Source organism: Dipodomys merriami, unplaced genomic scaffold, assembly GCF_024711535.1.
Source record: "Dipodomys merriami isolate MVZ:Mamm:240054 unplaced genomic scaffold, mDipMer1.0.p SCAF_19, whole genome shotgun sequence".
In the NCBI taxonomy this organism is placed as follows: Eukaryota; Metazoa; Chordata; class Mammalia; order Rodentia; family Heteromyidae; genus Dipodomys; species Dipodomys merriami.
The window spans coordinates 5,233,184-5,248,387 of NW_027203270.1; the positions used below are offsets into that span (position 1 = coordinate 5,233,184).

Sequence of the window (15,204 nt, forward strand, 5' to 3'; positions counted from 1 at the left end):
ATCATGGGGATGAGGATTAGGCACAGGCACTTTCTCAACTGGGCTAGAAACTATACTTGAAGTGAAAAGGGTTGTTTTACTGGCTTATAGTTGGCACACTGCCAGATGAGGAGTTCTAGAGATTTCCAAAATTCAGAGCTTCAGGTAATCCCTGCATGGGCTCTGTCTAGGTTAAGGTTCTAGGGTCTCTATGAGAGCAAGCCATTCAGACAACAAGACAAGAGCCTGGGAGTAGATTAAACACCAGATTTGAGTTGAAGAAACTATACAGAAGTCAGATAAAGACAAGAGAGCAAGATAAAAGATTTAGCCTAGAGATCTGACCTGAGGCAAAAGTAACAGATGGCAGGAGCCTTTGACAGAGAGAGCATCTATCCTGCAGGCTGAAAGTGCTCCCCAAAATTCAGATAAACTTTAAAGTTATTATCTCAGGCTTACAATAAACTCTTGGTTAATTCAATCCTGTGCTAAGATAAAATAGGAAAACACAGTTATTTAACATATAATTATCCAATAAGGACATTAAGGACATTACATGTATGAAGTTGTAGCAAAAAGGGAAAGTACTTGTAATCAGAAGTCTAGAAACAATTTAGACTACTAAAATATGGAAAATATAGACAAGTGTAAAAGAATGCAAGAAGGATGAAGGTGGTTGAATACTGTCAAGTTCTTTTTTTTTTTTTTTTTTTTCTGTCACTCATGGAGCTTAAACTCTGGGCCTGGACGCTGTCCCTCAACTCTTCAGCTCAAGGTGAGTGCTCTACTCTTGTGCCAAAGTGCTACTTCTAATTTCCTGGTGGCTAATTGGAGATAAGCATCTCATGGGCTTTCCTGCCTGGGCTGGCTTTGAACCAGGGTCCTCAGATCTCAGCCTTCTGAGTAGCTAGGATTACAAGCATGAGCCACTGGTGCCTGGCTTGCTCAAGTCTTTTAGCTGTTTTTTTTTTTTTTTTGGTTGGTTGTGGGACTTGAACTCTGGGCCTGGGCGCTGTCCCTCAGCTCTTCAGCTCAAGGCTAGCGCTCTACCACTTGAGCTACAGCGCCACTTCTGGTTTTCTGGTGGTTTATTGGAGATAGGAGTCTCATGGTCTTTCCTGCCCGGGCTGGCTTTGAACCGCGATCCTCAGATCTCAGCCTCCTGAGTAGCTAGGATTACAGGCGTGAGCCACCAGCGCCCGGCTTAGCTGCTTTTTCTTTTGTTTTTGTTTTGTTTTGTTTATTGGGACTCGGTCTTGCTGGGTAGTCAGGTTAGCCTTGAACTCATGATTGTCTCTCCTCAGTGTCCCTGGTGCTGGGATTACAGCCTGTAACACTTTGCCTTGCTTCTTTCACCTATTTTTTTTTTTTTTGGGTGGTCCGGTTGTGGGGCCTAAACTCTGGGCCTGGGCGCTGTCTCTCAGCTCTTCAGCTCAAGGCTAATGCTCTACCACTTGAGTCACAGCGCCACTTCCGGGTTTTTTCTTTTTGCTTATGTGGTGCTGAGGAATCGAACCCAGGGCCTCAGGCATGCAAGGCAAGCGCTCTACCACTGAGCCAACTTCCCAGCCCTCTTTCACCTATTTTTATAAACCACAATCAGTGTTTTTCTTATACATTTATGTAAAAGCAATATAAATATTTGAAAGTATCTTCTCACATTAATGATTGGCATTTATTTCAAATATTGAAATGATATGTAGCCACAACGAAGATATTTATTTGATGTACTTGTATCTTTTTTGGCATTCTGATTTGACATTCTGACTGATTTGAAGATTACAAAAGATTTTCTTTTTTTTTTTTTCAGGGTTCAGGGCTCTTTATTAATATCTGAGGAAAAGTTGCCATCGCCTTCAAAATAAAGATAGCAGAAGAAAGCTGTTCTCCTTGGTCAATACCAATAGACTTCCTTATATCTCCGAGTTTCCTGGATCCCCATTGCTTCCATCACCTCCTCCTCTAGTGTCTTTAGACGAGGAACATAAGGTCTTTCTAGAGCATCTTCTACGATGTGTCCTTGGGGCCATCAATCCAGGTTTCAGGGACAATGCCAGCAGATCTGGGCAAGTCAGATTTGGGGATAATTCTTCCTGATCTTGTGGAGACTCGAACCCACTGTCCTGCCTCAGTAAATCTCCGCTCAATCTCGGTAGGTTTCCTGTCCAGGGGATCTACTAGCTTGACCTCATTGTGGAGCAGTGGTGCTTCAGTAGGGATCATGGTTCCTGGATGATCCTGAGTCTTGCCAATGTAGCGGTAATGTGTGTTTAGTTGCTCCAGGACCATCCAGTTTCGCTGCTGGATAACTTGAAGCACTCTGCCTTGTTTCCCAGCATCCTTGCCTTTTAAGACTTCCACTGTATCCCCACAGAACAGGTGCCGGTCCTCATCAGCGATGGGTTCCACAGGCAGTGGACACAGCCTCCTCCACAGAAGGTTCTTCCTCTTGTCTGCTAGGGAGCCTGGGCAGTTCATCCCATATTGGTAGTGAAGGGCTAGAGTAACCTTGGATGCCAGGGCGAGCACAGCAGAGAGACAGACGCATGGTTGGAGGCTGTGAGAAATCACCTAACTAGTGGATGACTCCATTTTTCTTTGTCAGCTCTTTTCCCGTGCGGCTGAGCGGCCGTGGGTAACTTCGGCACTCACAAAAGGTTTTCTTATCTGAAAAATAAGATGGTCATTACATCGTATTTCTGTTGATGTTTTAAGATTTTATTTTCATATGCTTTAATTAGCAGGATTCTGGGGGGCAGGCGGGAAGGGGTACAAGTGTATTTTTGAGACAGGATCTTTCGATGTAGCTAGGCTAGTCTGGAACTTGCTATGTAACTCAGGCTGGCCTTGAATTCATTCATAATCCTCCTAGTGCATTTCTCTTGCAGATATATGAGATGAGTGTCAGTATAGCCGTATAGAAAGATGAAATACATGTGACAGAGCTCCTCTCTTATGAATTACAGCCCCTGGCCCTGGCCAAGAGGGTTTCATGGTAGTTGAGGTCTCCATGATTTACTCTAAGTAGGTGACTGATTCTGTCTCAGGACTTAAGTCTATGTGCTATGAACATCAGCCTTTGGATTGCTTTTGTTAGTTGTGGCCACAGGAAGAATTCCAAGAATAAAGATGTTTCCTGTACTTCTTGGTACTTTGAAGTAGACAATGGCCACTTGGCCATTTCATTGCTTAATTTATAAAAGAAGGTAAAAATAGAAACACTCAAAGAAAGGGACTCACTTGACTATTTCAGCTGCTTCAGGTTTTGTTTGTTTGTTTTGGTTGTGGTGCTTGAACTCAGCGCTTGGGCACTGTTCCTGAGCTTCTTTATTCAAGACTAGCACTCTACCACTCTGAACCACAGCACCACTTGCAGTTTTTTTGGTGGTTAATTGGAGATAAGAGTCTCACTGACTTTCTTGTCAGGCTGACTTTGGACTGTAATCCTCAGATCTCTTCCTGAGTAGCTAGGATTACAGGTGTGAGCTACCAGCGCCCAGCTGTGCTTCAGGTTTTAGTGGTCCAAGTGCATTATGAGAGGACACTGGCTACCTGCTTCCACATCTGTGAGGTGTCCAGGACACGTGACTCCTATTCTCATGTAGTTGGCATCTATCAGGCTTGTTTCCTCCCCAGCTCCCTTATTCTGGGACAGAAAGGCCCCACTCCTCTGTTAAAGGCAGTGGTTTCAATGGTGTAGGGCTGTTCGGTGTTAGCCAAAGTTAAAAAAGAAACGAAGTCTTCTGTTTTTGCTAGAACCTTCTTTATCTAATTCTGCATTGTATGAAAATTTTTTTTTCTTTGGTAAGATTAAATTTGGTACAGTGAAAGCAGAGGCCTGTAGGAATACCAGGAATAATTTACTACTTTTAGTGACCCTGGCTGAGTACAAAGTACAAGTAGATAACTATGGGGATCTCTGGCATGGTCCTTAGAGTTGGCCTGGAGTGGTGCTGTGGCTAGTGGCCAAAGAACCTGCCTCATGGGTTTGTGTCAAGTGGGGATGTATCCTAGGACATCTTGCAGGTACAACATGGCTCCCCAAAAGTCAATTGAGATACTGTTCATTAAATGACTGAGAAGCTATATGGGCAAAAGGCAATGCTGTGACTGATTCATTTTATTTTATTTTTTGTACTGAGTTCAAGTATTGAGGCTTGAACTCATGGCTTGGGCCCTGTCCTTTCTTTAGCTTTTTCATTCAAGGCTATTGCTATACCACTTGAGCCACAGCCCCACCTCTGGCTTTTGGGTGGTTAACTGGAGACAAGAATCCCAAGGAGGGCTGGGAAGGTGGCTCAGTGGTAAAGCACTTGCCTTGCATGCATGAGGCCCTGGGTTCGATTCCTCAGCACCACATAAGCAAAAAGAAAAAAAAAAAAGAATCCCAAGGATTTTCCTGACCTGGCTGGCTTCACTCTGCAATCCTCAGATCCCTGCTTCCTAAGTAGCTAGAATTAAAGGACTGAGCCAGGGGCTGGGAAGGTGGCTCAGTGGTAGAGCACTTGCCTTGCATACATGAGGCCCTGGGTTCGATTCCTCAGCACCATATAAGCAAAAAGAAAAAAGCTGGAAGTGGCGCTGTGGCTCAAGTGGTAGAGTGCTAGCCTTGAGCTGAAGAGCTGAGGGACAGCGCCCAGGCCCAGAGTTCAGGCCCCACAACTGGACCTTAAAAATAAAAAAATAAAGGACTGAGCCACTGGCGCTCAGATTAATACTGTGATTTAGACTTAATATTTCCAAAATAGTCTTTCATTTTTCTTCCAGATCTGAGGTAAAGTTGTCAGCTCCTTGAAGTTTTTGTTTTTCAAAGACCTTTGCCAGAAGTCAGAGATAAATGGAGCAGACAGCAATCACAGATGGAAGATTCATAGAAATGGTTATTCTACTGAGACAGAATTTCCTGTTCACTATTATAAAGGGCACTGGCTCAGGGATGAGGGAGGGAGGGAGGCTGATAAAAAACCTGCACAAAAAGGAGGAGGTCACTTACACCTGCTGAAAATCTCTGCCTCTGGGAAGATCAGCACAAGACACCTGATCTATGATATGATCTCACTTACGTAACAGGGAAACTCCTTGTCTTCTGTTTCTTTTCTTTTTTTTTTTTTTTTTTTGGGTCCGGTCATGGGGCCTGAACTCTGAGACTTGGCGTTGTCCCTCAGCTCTTCAGCTCAAGGCTAGCACTCTACCACTTGAGCCACAGTGCCACTTCTTTTTCTGCTTATGTGGTGCTGAGAAATTGAACCCAGGGCCTCATGCATGCAAGGCCAGTACTCTACCACTGAGCCACCTTCCCAGCCCCTCCTGTCTTCTGTTTCTTTTTTTTTTTTTTTTGGGTCGAGTCGTGGGGCCTGAACTCTGGGCCTGGGTGCTGTCCCTCAGCTCTTCAGCTGAAGGCTAGCGCTCTACCACTTGAGCCACAGCGCCACTTCTGGCTTTTTTCTTTTTTGTCTTCTGTTTCTAAAGCACTTCTCTACATGTTCTACATCCATCCAGAGCTCTTGGAATTCAGATCATAGGTGAGATAGGGTGTGTTTGGTGATGGGGCTGAGGGGAGCTCCAAATTATAATAAAGAAAGCTATGGCAGAAGAGAGAGGAAGAATGTCTTTTCCAAGCTATGGTTGGCTCATGAGCCTCCAATGGAAGCTAGAAATCTAGAGGCAGCATTCAAACATTGTATGTCCCTGGTTTCTACCTGTGTGATGGTGGCTTCATGTCAAGTAGGAGAGACCAGTGTGAACAGAGAAAGCTGCCTAAAATCCCTGAGTTTATCCTCATTTCCATCTGAAGTAGTCACAAAACTGAGCTCCATTGGTATGTGAAACATCCCCTCCTTTGCCTAAGGACCGGGCTACCCCATGAGCCGAGGACCAGGATATCCCCTGGGATAAAGCCCAGCACACCATCTGATGAGGTGGATAGCACCTCTCTGGATCTGGCACAAAGGGTTAAAGAAGGCTGCCCTTTCTCAGACAAGCTCAGCCACCCAGTCTGCTAATCACAGTGCAAAGAGAAATGCCAACTGGTTGAATTGAAGCATACTTCATTTTATTTGACCAACTGTTGGGTTTAATTAAGCAGACCTATTTCCAGATATATTTGTCTTAGTTGTTATTCTAAAATGAACACTGAATTTTAATTCAGGCCTTTTAAATTGTGAAAAAGTAATGACATTGCAATTTACTTGTTTCCCTAAAATTCTTTCCATTAATACAACTGTATATATTGATTTCCCCTAAATAAATGAACTCAAACCCTTGATACCATTGAATAATAATCAAAATATTTATAATATCATCCAAGTGAATAGCACAGGACAGGGCTATGATTGGTTTCCTGTTTTGAGGATAATATTGATAGTAACTTTCTCCTTACCCACCTTTGCCTTCTCAGGCAAAAGTTGAGCTCATTACATTTCCATGATACGAATTTCCATTTTTGTGTGTGGAGATGAAATGCTACAACTGTCTAAGTTGTAAAGCAACAGATTTGCCTTGATCTAGCCACCTTCTGGCATTGGGGTCTGGATCAGTCAGAGTTCTTCCATCACACACTACAGTAACACGCTGGATAATCTGAGTAGAAAGCAAGTGTTTATAAAAGGTGATGAAAAGTCAATAGAATGAATGGGAAAGTTGGAGAATCTGCTTGGGGAAAAGAAGTGCTTGACAGCAGGCAGAGGACTAGGATAATAGCTGCAAACTGTATTTTCAGAGTCTGAGTCACTGTTCAAGGCTGGAGCCCTGGGAGAGCATCTACCTAGTTCCTCAGCTAGGAAAATACAAGGCAGTTTGATTTTTGTACCCATAATTACTGTACAGTAGGGGGAAGAAATGGGCTCATCATGACTATTACCAAAAAAGAGCTATGTGTGGTACCAGGGCTCTAATACTCTCGGTTCTAAATCACTCTCTGTCCCGCATGTCCCAGTGACTGATTCCTGCTCTTCTGCATGGGCTTCTGTAGCTCTCCCAGAGACAGATCTTGAACTCTCACCCCTTTGGCCACCATGAGCACTGAATGTTATTGTCTTCACCACTGAGGACATAGAAAGAAAGTTTTCTACAATAACTTTCATAGCCAACAGGTCTATGAGGAAAATGATAGTTTGGTTTTTAGGTCCCCCACCAAATGCCATGGAGATCTTTCAGTTTTCAGTTCTCCAAGTGAGAATATCTGAGGATCTGTATCATTCTCTGAGATACTTCTTGTCCAAGTCACCCATGTCCTAACCTGGGGCACATTTTTCATCTCTTTTCAACCAACATCAGGAGGAATTCTCTCCTTGATCATAGGATCCCCTATTCAGAGGTTATCTTAGATGTCTTCTTTTTTCCCCCTCTCCCTCATGTCTCAGGAATCATACTAGTCCTCAAAACTTCCATGTCAGAATTCCTGGTCATCTCAGCTCACATCCTAGAAACATACAACTTAGGTCCCTAATGTGACAGAGTTTATGAATCAGCGCATGATAGGATGTGCAAGGCATGCATGTTAAAAGACTGTATAGTGCTTATTAGGTTGAAGGCTAAACTTAGATCTGAGGAGAGGGTAAATAGTAAGGGTTTGGGTTAGCTCACTGAAGATGAATTGCTTGAAAATCCAGCTTGAGTCCTGTAGCAACAGAAAGTAGCCAGCCTGCCCTCCAGCATGTATGGAATCATTCTGATAAGAATCAGCACTGTGAGAATAAGGTCAAGACTCCAGAGGACTTGCAGGGCTGAGGAATGTGTGTTACAGGCATTAAAAGTCTAAATGCACTTTCCCATAGAAACTCTGCTATAAATAGTGGTCAGGGTCTTTAGTGTTATTAGTACAATATTTCAGGTACGTAACATTTCTGTAAGCTTTTGTGACTTGTTTTGGGGCACAACCACCATTTATAATATTGTTTCTATAGAAAAACTTGTTGCAGGTTCCAAACAACAGGCCAGCAAGTAAATTAATAAACTGAGAATTGCCTATTTTGAGGCTTTTCACTAGTCAATACAATAGGTTCACAGGCTTTCATAGTCATTTAAACTGAGCTTATAGCTTTGTGGTGTAAGATGTTGGCTCTGAGCCCAGAAGTCCTCCATGGTCCCTCTCCTTTCTCTGCTGAACATTTTGAGTTAATAACGTCCCTCAAGGTCCACTGTCCATCAAGCCAGTACTGTTTCCATGCCAGGCCCACCTATTGGCATCCACTAGGGTAAAGGCTAAGCGTCTGTAATTCTAAATTTCTTTGTTAGATTGTGTGTGTGTGTGTGTGTGTGTGTGTGTGTGTGTGTGTGTGTGTGTGTGTGTGTGTGTGTGTGTGTGTGTGTGTGTGTGAATGCCAGTATTCGGTTTAATCTCAGGGCCTCATGCTCTTGCTCAGCTTTCTGGCTTGTGGCTTGGTGCTCTACCATTTGAACCATGCCTCTACTCCTCTACATTTCTTCATTGAAACATTTTAGAATTGCAAAAAGACATGAGACATGAGTGTACAATGGGTATATAAAGAATAAGTCTCAGAAACAAAACATCGCCTAGAAAGCTGAAGTCTCTAAATCCTGTCCCTGGTCTCATCCTAACTCCCTTCTCCTGCAGCAGTAATCACTCTCCTGAAATCAGTGCTCCTCATGGCTATGTAAATTTTCATCCTGTACATTTACCCTGGGCCACCTCTATGCTGAAATGCTAAAGATGACAAGGGTAGGGGAAAAAATCAGTTTTAGGAATTTGGACCAGGTGTTTCTGGCTCTAATCCAAGTGTTTGGGAATGGACACTCAAGCTATGTTGTCAAGATGTCATTTTAGAAAATGGAGAAGACATTCAGTATGTGTCAGGCCCATATTCTGGGATGATGCTGGGAAGGCAAGCTAGGAATAAACAGGACAGGGTGTCTCGAGCTGGGTTTGTCTAGCCAGGCAGATGGTCTGTGTCTGGTTAATGTAGAATCAAAGCCAGGAAATTGGTAATCTCAGAAAAGGGTGGGCAAAAATGGGAGAGTTTCACCACATGGCCACCTCGCTATCTAACATTGCTAAATGATAAAAAAAAAATTGGGCAATAAGAAATCAAAGTCCATTTGTATTCATTCATTCAACAATCTTTTTACTGTCTGTCTAGGTCATGGGCAGTATGCTAAGCATTAGAAAAAGAAGACTATAAATTAGCAATAAGAAATGACCTGGTCAGATGCTGGTGGCTCACACCTGTTGTCATAGCTACTCAGGAAGCTGAGATGTGAGGATTGCAATTCCAAGCCAGCCCAGGCAGGAAACTTCTTGAGACTCGTATCTCCTGTTAACCACCAGAAAACCAGAACTGACGCTGTGGCTTAAAGTGGTAGAGGGCTAATCTTGAGCAAAAGAGTTCAAGGAGAGTTCCCAGGCTGTGAGTTTAAGCCTTATAACCACCACCACCATCACCACTGACAACAAAAATGAAGCTGGCATTGGTGGTTTTATTCCTAAACCTAGCTACTGATGAGTCTGAGATCTGAGGATTATTGTTCAAAGCAAGCGTGGGCAGACAAAGCTGAGACTCTTATTTGCAACTTATCAGCAAAAAAGCTGGGCTAAAAGTATGGCTTAAGTGGTAGAACACCAGCAAAAGCAAGAGAGTATGAAGCTCTAACTTCTAGTACACACACACACACACACACACACACACACACACACACACACACACACACACACGAAAAAGAAGAAAGGAAGGAGGGAGAAAGAAAGAGAGAGAAAATCTTTGGTTTGAATATTCATAGACTAAAAGTCAAGAAAGGCATATTATTAGTAATATTGTGGTAAGTTTGATGGGGCTTAATGAGGCAGTTGGGTATTAGTTTGGTTAGTTTAGTCCAGGGTGCAGCTTATCAGGGAGGTAGCAGAAGAAAGGAGATAAAGGAAAAGAGGTCAAAAACTCGAATTCAATGGTGGTAAATCAGAGAACAGACAGGTATCTAGAATGGAACATGTCTCAAGGCACTAGAAGATGGGACCCAGTGCCACCATGTTCTCCTAGGTCCTCCTATAGGTACTATTCCAGATGCCACTTCCTGACACCGCCATTCAGAGTGCACAGAGCACTCTATTCCACATACTCCCCTGTACTTCTGCTCCTCTGTACTTTACCCAACATTCTATTTATGTCCTAGGGGACCTCTATCCATTGGTGAACACATTCTCTTACTTCCTGAAATTCTTCACAGAACCATCTATAACAGACACCTTTTTGGAATATCACCCCAACTCACAAAGACCTTTATAGTCACCTTCGTTTATAAGTGTAGGCTTGGGGCATTTTGTTCAAGCTACTCAATCCTCACCCCCATCCCCATACAATCCTCCAATCCCCACTGTCTACAGATAGCTAGAGTTAATTTCTGTTCAGTGCAACGAGTGACCTAGCTAATCTCCTTCACCTTCTAATCTGAACTGAAACCTGGCCTTCCCCTGAGATTACCACTTCCCCTGTAGTCCTTTTAAGTGGAAGCTATTTATTCTCCCCTGTCCCACATACACAGAGATGTAGCAGTTCTCCTTTGGCCACGCCCTGTACCTTGTCATCACTGGAACAGTTCCACCCTGGAAATCTTAAACCCTATCGTGGTAACCATCCAGTTCTCTCTCCTGACACAGTGGGGTGGGTTGAGGTCTCTACAAAATGTCAGCTGTATTGCCAGCCTGTTGGATAAGCTGTTTTACTTGTTTCCCATCAGCTTTCCTTCCCCTCTCATCCGCCAGCAGACACTGCATGCCTTTACCACTCTTCTTAAGTGCCACATAGTCAGGAGAACTTCTGCTCTGCTCTGCTGTTAATTTATTTATTACTATTATTCAACAAATATTTACTTTATGTCTACTGGGTGCCAGGTTCAGTGGATACCTGAACAGAGCTTTTCCAGTGAGTAGCTCACGGCCTTGGAAGGAGGCAAATGCAATAATCAGGAACATAAACATAATTATAAACTCTGATAAAACCTGGGGTGGGGCCAGGAGGCAAAAAGCATTTCAGGAAGCATGAGCAAAACTCAGAGGTAGAATGACCAGAATATGGCTTGAGGAAGTGAAAGGAAAGACCTGATGGCTGCGGAGAGAAAGCTAAAACAGAGCAGGGTAAGGCTGAGCCAGGGTTGAAAAGACCACTGTCAAGCGGTGAGTAGGTGAGAACATAGGCTAATTTTCAGGCAGGAATACATGGTATACACAAGAGGGGACCCTAATGTAAACATGGACCTTAGTTAAAAATAAAGAATCAGGGGCTGGGAAGGTGGCTCAGTGGTAGAGCGCTTGCCTTGCATGCTCGAGGCCCTGGGTTCGATTCCTCAGCACCACATAAGTAAAAAGAAAAAAGCCGGAAGTGGCACTGTGGCTCAAGTGGTAGAGCACTAGCCTTGAGCTGAAGAGCTGAGGGACAGCGCCCAGGCCCAGAGTTCAGGCCCCACGACCGGACCCAAAAAAAAAAAAAAAGAATCAAGATTGAGCTGGATGCTAGTAGGTCATACCTGTAATCACAGCTACAGGAATCCTCCAATCACCATTTGAAGCCATCCCAGGCAGGATACTCCATGAGACTCTTATTTCCCCAATTAACCACCCAAAAAGACAGAAATGGAAGCATGGCTAAAAGCTATGGTAGAGTGCTAGTCTTAAGCCAAAAAGCTATGAGGCAGTGCAGAAAAGCTAAGGAGCAGTGCCTGAGTTCAAACCTCAACACTGGCACATGAAAAAAAAAAAAAAAAGAATCAAGATTGATTCATCAGTTATAACAACTATCACACTAATTCCAGATGTTAATAGGAAAACTGAATGAATTAAAAGGGGATAAGGAAATACTTTGTACTATGAATTCAATTTTAGTCTATTAATTAATTGAAAAATAAGGCAGCTAGGGAAGATCACAAGCAGTTGTTGATAACTTTTTTTTTGGGGGGGGGGGTCCGGTCGTGGGGCCTGAACTCTGGGCCTGGGCGCTGTCCCTCATCTCTTCAGCTCAAGGCTAGTGCTCTACCACTTGAGCCACAGTGCCACTTCCGGCTTTTTTCTTTTTGCTTATGTGGTGCTGAGGAATTGAACCCAGGGCCTCAGGCATGCAAGGCAAGTGCTCTACCACTGAGCCACCTTCCCAGCCCCCAATCACAAAGTAGTTGTAAGGAAAGTAAATTGGTGGCAGAATAAACATAGGCAGACTATTAGAAATTTATCTTAGGACAAAGTGGGGACTGAAGCTCAGTGCTTGATCACTTTCCTAATGTATATAAGGCTCTGGGTTTGATTAATAGCACTGGAGAGAAAGAAAGGAAGAAAGAAAGGAAGAAAGAAAGGAAGAAAGAAAGGAAAAAGAAAGAAAGAAAGAAAGAAAGGAAGAAAGAAAGGAAGAAAGAAAGGAAGGAAGAAAGAAAGGAAGAAAGGAAGAAAGAAAGAAAGAAAGAAAGAAAGAAAGAAAGAAAGAAAGAAAGAAAGAAAGAAAGGAAGGAAGGAAGGAAGGAAGAAAGAAAAAGAAAGAAAGAAAGAAAGGAAGAAAGAAAGAAAGGAAGGAAGAAAGAAAGAAAGGAAGGAAGGAAGAAAGAAAGAAAAAAGGGTAGGGAGGGAGAGAAAGGAAAGAAGGAAGAGAAAGAAAGGAAGGAAGGAAGAAAGAAAAGGAAGGAAGGAAGGAATAGGAGAAAAGGAGGCAGGGAGGAAGAAAGGAATAAAAGAGGAAGAAAGAGAAAATGGGGGGCTGGGAAGGTGGCTCCGTGGTAGAGTGCTTGCCTTGCATGACTGAGGCCCTGGGTTTGATTCCTCAGCACCACATAAGCAAAAAGAAAAAAGCCAGAAGTGGCACTGTGGCTCAAGTGGTAGAGCGCTAGCCTTGAGCTGAAGAGCTGAGGGACATCACTCAGGCCCAGAGTTCAGGCCCCACGACCAGACCCAAAAAAAATTAAAAGAAAAAAAGAAAGAGAAAAATGAAAGAGACAGAAAAAGAAAAACGAAAAGAGGAAAAGAAGGAGGGAGGGAGGAAAAGAACAAATGAAAGAAAGAAAGAAAAGGAAAGAAAGAAAGGAAGGACGGAAGAAAGGAAGGAAGGAAGGAAAATTCCAGCAAGAAAGGTGGTAGCTCAAGCCCAGCTCAGCTCAGGATGGTTATGGAGAAAAGGAAATGACTATCATTGCCTGCTTTTCACTTGTGACCATGATTATTCCCTGTTAGATGTCTTTTAAAAGATGAGTCCTATTTTTGCTTCACTATCAATTGACCTAGACAAGGTTAGTTATAGTCTCTGGAGGTACTTGGTATTTATACCAGTACTATAAGAAAGCTGAGCCTGGTAGCTTCTAAAAAGAGCTGCAAAATAGACAGGAAAGACTGATGGTTTCTAGAAGTTAGAGGTCTTCCAGACACTGAAATACCTTCATGCTTGTCCTTCTCCAACCCTGGGTCCTTACCATGAATGTTAACGCATCCAATTTGCTGGTCAGCTTTCTCCTGTTCTGGCAGAACTGTTGTTCCTGGATTTCTGCTCTATTCTAGAAACCAGCTTTGTGTTCCAGGACCGTTACTAGGATCCCTACCAACTACCATAACCTCAAGTAACCCTGAACCAACACCAAGTACTTCTCTCCAAGTCAGGTTTGAAACACACTACCAGATGGTCTCAGAGGAAATTTAGCTCTCTGTGTGTTTTTATTTCAAAATGAAGCCTATCTTCAGACAACAGAACAAATGTGCCAACAACCTGTTCCCAAAACCCGTATGCACAAACTCCCAAGAACCACCAGCCCTTTTGTCAATCTGGCCCCGAGAGGATGCTGTTACTATTCAGCATCTTTATGACCTCACCCCCTTTCCCACCACACCCGTAACACAACACAGAACACACCAGCAGCAGAGCTGTGCCAATCTCATTTCCAGCCCACAATCCACAGTGCAGAGGACTGACCTTCAATCTGACCTTCTCCATTTAAACTCTATCTGCTGTCTCCAGCAGGGAAATTCAGGGCTTGTGCTACAAGATGTACCATGATGCTTTTGGATAGCTGTAGTCTCAAAGGCTTCACTGAGATCTACCTAAATGAACACAATGACCTCAAGTCTGGAAGAAGAGCCAGAAATGTGTGCATTTAGTCCTAGACCAAGGTCTGTCCTAGAAAATCCTAGAGAAACAAACCTCTTGGAGATGACCATGATTTATCTCTGCTCTGGGCTACGATACTTTTCTTGCAAGAAACTTGGCCCAGCTCTCTGGGCCTGGACCTGAGTTGTGGCAATATGGCCAAACTCACCAAGAAGGTTGGCATTGTTGGTAAATATGGGACCTGCTATGGTGCCTCTCTCCAGAAGATGGGGAAAAATATTGAAATCTGCCAGCATGCCAAGTACACAGGCAAGACCAGGATGAAGAGGCAAGCTGTGGGCATCTGGCCACAGCTTGCAGGAAAACAGTGGCTGATGGTACCCAGACCTACAACCTCACTTCTGCTGTCACAGTCGACTCTGCCATTAGAATACTGAAGAACTCAAAAAACCAGTAGAATCTCTACCATTTGATATATCCCTACAATAAATGGGTTAATTTAGATAACAACAAAACAAACTTGGCCCAGTTTCTTTAATCCTCACTCTAGCTATCACATGAGTGATAAACACCGGTCCTATGCTAGGTTCAAAACCACCTCTGTTCTCTGCTTTGTACCTGGATCCGTTTCTGAGTAAAATGAGTATCCTGTCGCATTCTCTTCCATAAATGAGACAATTCCCTATGAATCAGGGCCTTCTCCATTCAGATAGCTTCTCTGAGGTATAGATTTATTCCTCTATGACAAATATATCAGTTCTATATAATGTCTGCTCTATTGTACTTTCTTCCTTTAAGGGAAGCTTATTAAACTGGAGATTGCTGGCCAGACGATGTATGAATTGTTTTTGGTCAAATTCCAGTCCTTAGTTTAATCATCTGTCTGGACTTCAGGGGAAGGCCATGTGGGATTAAACAGGAGAGCCTGTTATTGCTGCTTTGAAGGCAGCAAGTTTAAGCAGCACCCAGGGACTAATCTAAGGTCTCATTTTGGATAAATAAATATAGTAAACTTAATCAAGCAGAATGTACCTAAAGCACTTTTATAACTGTTTGAACTCTCTCTGTCTCTCTCTCTGTCTCGCTCTCTCTGACTAGACAGTAAACAGCATGGAATCACATAGTTTAATAGTAACTTTTCAAATTAGTAAAAAAAAAATGCCATAGTAAATCTAAAAAGCTGTGAAGAGAACTTGGAAAG

The 15,204-nt window shown here is 43.2% G+C and overlaps 2 pseudogenes; one reads left to right on the forward strand and one right to left on the reverse strand.

Moving 5' to 3' along the window:
* Positions 1–1,986: 1,986 nt before the first annotated feature.
* Positions 1,987–2,457, reverse strand: LOC138830352 (large ribosomal subunit protein uL24m pseudogene; annotated as a pseudogene).
* An 11,740-nt stretch (positions 2,458–14,197) lies between these two features.
* On the forward strand, positions 14,198–14,460 carry LOC138830351 (large ribosomal subunit protein eL43-like; annotated as a pseudogene).
* Positions 14,461–15,204: the final 744 nt, after the last annotated feature.